Below are 7,914 nucleotides of genomic sequence, written 5' to 3'. Positions count from 1 at the left end.
GAAGAAGGGTCTAAGCCCGAAACGTCAGACTTCCTGCTCCTCTGATGCTGCCTGGCCTGCTGTGTTCATCCAGCTCTACACCTTGTTATCTCACATGAGTTAGGCCACTGATTAGCCATGATTTCATTGAATGATGGAATAAGCTCAAGGAGCTGAATGGCCTACTCCTATTCTTATGTTGCTATAACAAGCTATGGATGATTCAGGAGCTTGTAATAAAGGAGAAAATTGATTAGGAAACTAAGTTGGAAAGAAATATTAAAACAACAAACAAGTGCTTCTACTGCTATTTAAAAAGAGAACAGCTAAAGTGAGTGTGGGACTCTTGGAGAGTGCAAATGGGGAATTAATAACAGGGAAAAAGTAAAAAATCAAACTAATATTTTGCATTAGTCTTCAGGATGAAGGACACTATATACATCCCAAAGAAAACAGGTAAGCAAAGTGCTAATAGGAGGAAAGGTCTTGTAACAGTCTCTATTGTGAAGGCAAGGTATTTGACAAACTATTGGTTCTGTAGGCAGACAAATCACCAGGACTTGATGGCCTGTATTGTGGCTGCAGAGATAGTAGAGGTATTAGTTGAAATATTTCAGAACTCATTGGATTCTGAGAAGGTTCAAGAAGAAAGGGAGACAGAAAGCAGAAATATAGGGCAGTTAGCCTACCATCTATCATTAGGAAAATAATAGTGTCCATGATTAAGAAAGAAATAGCAGGGCATTTTGAAAAGCTTAACACAGTAAAACAGAATTAATGTGGTTTTGTAAAAGGGAAATCATGTTTGACACATTTGCTAGATTTGAAAATATAACAAATAGAGTTGATAAAGGGATACTGGTAGTTGTAATGCACTTGGATTTCAAAAAGGTTTTTAATGAAACACTACAGTACAAGAAATCTCAGTATTACAATAATGTATTAATGTGCTTTGAAGATTGGTTAGCATGCAGAAGATGGAATTGGGATTAATGGGCTATTTTCAGTTAAATCACAGAGTATAATGAGGATTATTTATTTACTAATTTTTTTAATTATTCAGAGAAAGGGACAGACTGTAACACATTGAAATTTGTGGATGATGCTAAGACAGGTGGGAGTGCATGGTGTGATGAGGACATAAGGAACCTGCAAGGGGATATAAGAACAGCTTGAGAGAGTGGGGAAAAACAAATAGATGGAGTTTTGTGTATGAAAGTGTGAACTCATGTACTTTAGTAGGAAGAATTAAAAGACAGACTTTTATTTAAACAGAGATTCTAAAACAAAAATGCAACACAATGGGAATTGAGTGTTTTTGAACATGAAATGCAAGAAGTTAGCTTGCAGGTGCAGTAAGTAGTTAAGCCAACAAATGGAATCTTTTGCTTGGGGGTTGGAATTTAAAAATACAAAAGTCTTTGTAGGGTTTTTGAGGCTACAGCTGGAGTACTGTTTACATTTTTGTTCCCCGTATTTCGGAAAGAACATACTGACATTAGAGGCAGTTCAAATGACCTTCACGAGGCTGATTCCTAAGATGAAGGAATTAACATATCAAGAATGGCTAAACAGGTTCGGCCTGTATTCAGTAGAGTTTTGAAAAATAAGCAGTGATCACAGTGAAACATATAAGATTCTGAATGGATAAAAACTGAAAGATTTTTCTGAGGAAGGGTCACCGGATTCAAAACGTTAACTCTGTTTCTTCCTTCACAGATGCTGCCAGACCTGCTGGCCTTTTCCAGCAACTTTGTTTTTGTTCAAGATTCTGAGTGGGCTTGACAAGATAAATATTGAGAATATGCTTCCACTAATTCCCAGCAAATTAGGGGACATCGTCACAGAATAATACTTCACTCATTTACAACTGAGATGTGAAGGCATTTCTTTTTTAAGAGGGAAATGAATGTCTGGAACCCTTTAACCCAGAAACCTGTGGAGATTAAATATATTTAAAGATGAGGTAGATAGATTTTTGAGGTCTATCAGGCATTAGCACAAAACAGGAGTTGACTGAGGCATGCGACAGATCAGCCATGATCTTATAGAATGTTGAGGTAAGCTTGAGAGGTCAAGTGTGTTATTCCTACTCTAATTTCTTATGTTCTTATATTTCAACCCAACCTGGTGTTAATCTTTTTTCAGTTGAATCTGTTCAGACTATGCAGTAGTACTTTAATAGGAATAGTGATAATATAATACAGCAAGTCAGATAGTTAACGGGAAACTTTCACAAGTACAACTATACTGATCCGTTTTTACACCAAAGTCATCAGCAGTTAAGGATAACGTCTACTCAGGATTGAGAGTTTCTATCATAGATCTTGGGGCGGCACAGTGGCTCAGTGGCTAGCACTGCTGCCTTACAGTGCCAGGGACCTGCGTTCAATTCCAACCTTGGGTGACTGTCTGTGTGGAGTTTCCACATTCTCCCTGTGTCTGTGTGGGTTTCCTCCAGGTGCTCTGGTTTCCTCCCACAGTCCAAAGCTGTGCAGGCTAGGTGGATTGGCCATGCTAAATTGCCCATAATGTTCAGGGGTGTTAGTGTAGGTGGGTTACAGGGGAATGGGTCTGGGTGGGATGCTCTGAGGGTTGGTGTGGATTCATTGGGCCGAAGGACCTGTTTCCACACTGTTGGGATTCTATGATCTTCATGTGACTGATCCAGTTGATTCTCAACCCACAGATTTAGATTACAATGGACAGGATGTCCTGCAAGATATTGGGATCCAGAGTGCAGGAATTGTTTTTTTTTTCCTTCCCTGCCACTGCTCTTCCTCAACATTAAATCCTAAAGGCATGATAATTATAACATGCCAGAAACAGCCTGTTTTAACAGCTTGATTCTCAAATCATTAAAAAGAAACACAGATCATTTTAGATGATTGAAATGTTCCTAATTTGACAAAACATGACTTTACTTAAACCCTCATAGTAGAATTTTATTTTCAAAGTATTTCACTCTGCAGCCTAATCTCTTCTGAACATTTGAATGTTTTAATTAGAAAAGAAGACTAAACACTTATAAAAGTTGTATGTAACAGTAGGATTTCCCATGAAATATTGTTCCCATAATTCTCATTAAACCCAGAATAATTGAATTATCTGGCAGTTTTTTTTTAACTTTATTCATTAACGGGACAAGGGCATCACTGGCTAGGCAGCATTATTGCCCATCCCTAGTTGCCTTGAGGGTAGTTCAGACTCAACTACATTGCTGTGGGTCTGAAGTCACATGTAGGCCAGACCAGGTAAGAATGGTAGTTTCCTTCCCTAAAAGACATAAATGAACCAGATGGGGTTTTCCCCTGACAATTAACAATGGATTCATGGTTAGCATTAGATTCTTAATTCCCAGATATTTTATTGAATTCAAATTCCACCATCAGTCGTGGCAGGATTCAAACCCAGGTCCCCAGAACATTGTCTTGGTCTCTGGATTAACAGTCCAGCAATAATACCACTAGGCTATCTACTCCCTGTAGTTATGCCACAATGATTCAAATTCTGATTAGAGAAACTATGCAATAAACAGATTTGAGCAACATTTTGTACCAAATGAGAAGACCATTCTTACATAAATTGCATGGTATATTAACAGTAATGGAGCTGAGCAGCTTGGTTAAGTTTGCACACAGTTCATATGCTTGCTAATATCTGAAAAATGCATTATTTCTTCTCAAAATATCAATGGAAAACCTCCCAAAACTGCAGCAGGTTATTAATATACATGGTAGGCTCAGAACTTGGATAAGTTTCTTTTATCCTGTGATTTGCTGCACATAGCTTCCCACTTACTAACAGATATATTTGCAGAACTACCTTCCTGAATAATATACCAACTTGCCAAGAGCACTCATAAATCATACATTCTGACAGCTAGTGGGCTACAGAAGAAACTAGAAAGACATGACTGACATACAAAAATATTGGGTTCCTCAGTTTTTTATAGAGAAGCAGCTCTATTGTAATTAGACAATAAGATAGAGGAGTGGAATTAGGCCATTCAGCCCATCAGATCTCTCCGATATTCAAGCGTGGCTGATATATTGCTCAACACCATTCTCCTTCTTCCTACCTGTAACCTTTGAACACTTACTAATCACAAACATATCTATCTCTGTCTTAAATACATTCAATGACTTGGCCTCCTCAGCTTTTTGCAGCAATGGTTCCAAAGATTCATCACCCTCTGTCTGAAGAAATTCCTCATCATTTCTGTTCTAAATGATCAACCTTTTTCTCTGAGGCCTGGGGTCCCACTCTCCCCTGCTGGTGGAAACATCTTCTCCGCTCTATCCAGGCCTCTTAATATTCTGAAATTTTCAATGAGACTCCCCCCACCCCCTTACCTTTCCTTTTAAACTCCATCAATAACAGACCCAGAGTCCTCAATCGCTCTTCATAATACAAGCCCAACATTCCTGGTAAAACTCCTCTGGACGCCCTCCAATGCCAGCACATCCTTCCTTAGATACAGGGCCCAACACAGCTCATATTATTTGAAATGTGGTCTAACCAGAATCTTACTTATTCTTAGCAGTACATCTCTTCTCTTGTATTCTAGTCCTTTTGAAATGAATGCTAACATTACATTTGCCTTCCAAACTACCATTGAACCTGCAGGTTAACCGTAAGAGAATCTTGAAACTAGGATTCCTAAATCCTTTAGTGTTTCAAATTTCTGAAGCCTTTACCCACTTAGAAAACAGTCTATGCCTCTAAATTTCCTACAAACATTCATGACCTCACATTTCCCCACATTGTAGCTATCACTTCTTTGGCCACTCTCCTACCCTATCCTAGTCCTTCTGTAGCCTTACTGCTTCCTCAACACTACTTGTCTGTCCACCTTTCTTTGTGTCATCTGCAAACTTATCAACAATGCCCTCAGTTCCTTTGTCCAGATTGTTCATTTACAACATGAACTCCTGTGCTCCTGACACTGACCCTGCTGAACTCCACTAGTCACCAGCTCCCATCCTGAAAGACACCACTTTATACCCACTCTATGACTTCTGTCAGTCAGCCAATCCTCTACCCTGCTAGTACATCGCCTCTAACACTATGGGTTTTTGTCTTATTTAGCAAATCTTGTGCGGCACCTTGTCAAAAGTCTTCTGGAAATCCAAATAGATCATGGTCATTGACTTTCATTTGTCTTACTTGCTCATTACCTCCTCAAAGAATTCTAACAGATTTATCAGGCATGACGTCTCTTTGACAAAGCCATGCTGACTCAGCATATTTTACCTTACACTTCCAAGTACTCTGCAATCGCATCCTTAAAAATGGAGTCTAAAAATCTTACCAACGACCAAGGTCAGGCTAACCAGTCTATAATTCCCTGACTTCTGTCTTCCTCCCTTTTTAAACAGGTGTATTATATTAGTCATTTTCCAGGCCTCTTTGACCCTCTCTGACTGCGGTGATTCCTGAAAGATCACCACCAATGCCTCCATAATCTCTTTAGCTATCTCCTTCAGAACCCCCTGGTGTACAGTCTACCAGGTCTTGGTGGCTTCTACACCTCCAGACATTTTAGCTTCACCAGCATCTTCTCCTTAGTGATCGCCACTACTCTCATCCCTGACCCCTGACTCTCTTGAAGTTTTCATTCCAGTGTAAAGACTGATGCAAAGTACCAGTTAAGCTCCTCTGCCATTTTTTAGTTTCCCATTACTACTTCTAAAGCCTCATTTTCCAGTGGTCCAGTGTCCACTCTAGCCTCTCCCTTACCTTTTATGTACCTGAAAAAAACTCTTGCAATCTTCCTTTGAATTACTAGCCATCTTACCCTCATATTTCATCCTCTCCCTTTTCTTGGTTGTTTTCTGCTGGTTTTTAAAGTCTTCCTAATCCCCTGGCTTCCCATTAATCTTCACCACATTTCATGAAGTCCCCCATGATTGTTATAATAGGGCTTTCCATACTTTTCTTTTTCCTGATTTATTTTCTGCACCACATCCTGACTACTGCTCAGATGTCTGTATTTAACTCCCATTAGGGTATTTATTCCTTTGCGGTTTCTGAACTCTGCATCTGCACACAGATTTTTCACCTTATGACTCTATATCACTTCTTGCTATCAATTTAGTTTCTAACTAACTAGGCAATGCCACCCAACCTCCCCCACCCCGCAACTCCCAATATACCTGTCCTTTTGATAGGACAAGTATCCTTGAATATTTAGTACTCAACCCCCATTCCCTTGCAGCCAGGTCTCTGTGATACCCACAAGATTGTACCCATCAATTTCAGTCTGCACTACCAGCTCATTTACCTTTTTTCATATGCTGCATGCATTTAAGTACAACACCCTCAGTCCTGTGTTAACTGTCCCCTTATCTTCTGTGCCTGAAGTTAGATTCTTGAGCCTTTCCATAGTCTCTGTCCTGTGACTTGTTCTGGAAACTTTAATAATTAGAGTTAGAATTAGAATTAGATTTTATTGTCACGTGTACTCAAGTACAGAAGTGCATGAGTACAGTAAAAAGTGTACAATGTCTCCATTCCCAGCACCATCTTAGGTTCAAAGGTACCTTGGGACCTTAGGTACAAAGTAGAAAGATAAAGAAACAAAGTTAAAAGTTAGACATTACAGTCATTCTTAGTACTAAGTAGAAAAATAAAGAAATAAAGTTATAAGTTCAACAGTCTTTCTTAAGTGCTTAACCATGTCAACCTCATACTCCCTACAAGGGCTCGATCTCATCTGCTTTGGTCCACTCTCTGGAAGACCTTGGGCTGCCTGGTCTTGCTGCCGCCACTGTGGTGGGGTGGGGACCCCCCTCTCTACCGCGTTAGAATCGTTCTTCCCGCATTAGGCTTGATCTTCGACCATCAAAGTCCTGATCCAGGTCCCCAGTCACTGCCATGCACCAGACCTCCAGCTGACTGTCAAAGTCCCAATCCAGGCCCCTCTGCCTTTAACTTTTTCCATAATTTTCCATGCATCAGAACCCAGACATTCCCACTATTTCGTTTAGAATTATTTTTAAAATATCAACGTCTATCGAAGTCTCAGAAGTCTAAATATCAAAGGAATGGAAAACTTATCAAGGAAAAGAAATAGTAGAATTTGTTTTGTGATTGCTGGAGCATTCAAATAAAGTAATATTTGATGGGATGTATTTAGAGAGGGAGAATAAATATGAGTTAATTACCACAGCCTCGCCTTATGCTGTTATAGCCTTTCATGCCCTGGGCAACGTTAACCATCAGTGTATCCAGTTTATATTTTGCATGAAAAGATATTTATGAACATTTCCTAATGTGTTATCAATGTAGAAAAGGTTTTACAATGATGAGTTGCCACTTACATAAATGATTTTCTCTTCTGACAGAATTAGACATTAAACTGGAAATATCTTTAACACAGATTTCTGTCTTACATTGGAGTGTGTTAAGTCTCCAAATGAAATATATTACCATGAGAATACAGCATTATGAATAATGTGTTAGCATGGATTGGTTAACTAACAGAAGGCATGGAGTGGGGATAAGTGGCTAGCGGTGTGTCTCAGGGATCAGCCTTGGGACTCCAATTGTTTACAATTTATGTAGATGATTTGGAGTTGGGAGCCAAGTTATAGTATGTCAAAGTTCACAGGTGACACTAGAGATGAGTGTTACAGCAAAGTGTGCAGAGGACATTGAAAGTCTGCAGAGTTTATAGGTAGGTTAAGTGACTGGGCCAGGGTCTGGCAGATGGAGTACAATGTTGGTAAATGTTAGATCTTCCATTTTGTAGCAATAATAGCAAAATGGATTATTATTTAAATGATGAAAAATTGCAGCATGCTGCTATGGAGAGGGACCTGGATGTTCTTGTACGTGAATCACAAAAAGTTGGTATGCAGGTGTAGCAGATAATTAAAAAGGCAAATGAAATATTGTCCTTCATTGCTAGAGGGATGTGGTTTAAAAATA

Source organism: Rhincodon typus, chromosome 1 (genome assembly GCF_021869965.1).
Source record: "Rhincodon typus isolate 14 chromosome 1, sRhiTyp1.1, whole genome shotgun sequence".
In the NCBI taxonomy this organism is placed as follows: Eukaryota; Metazoa; Chordata; class Chondrichthyes; order Orectolobiformes; family Rhincodontidae; genus Rhincodon; species Rhincodon typus.
Note: the sequence above shows the minus strand (reverse complement) of the source record.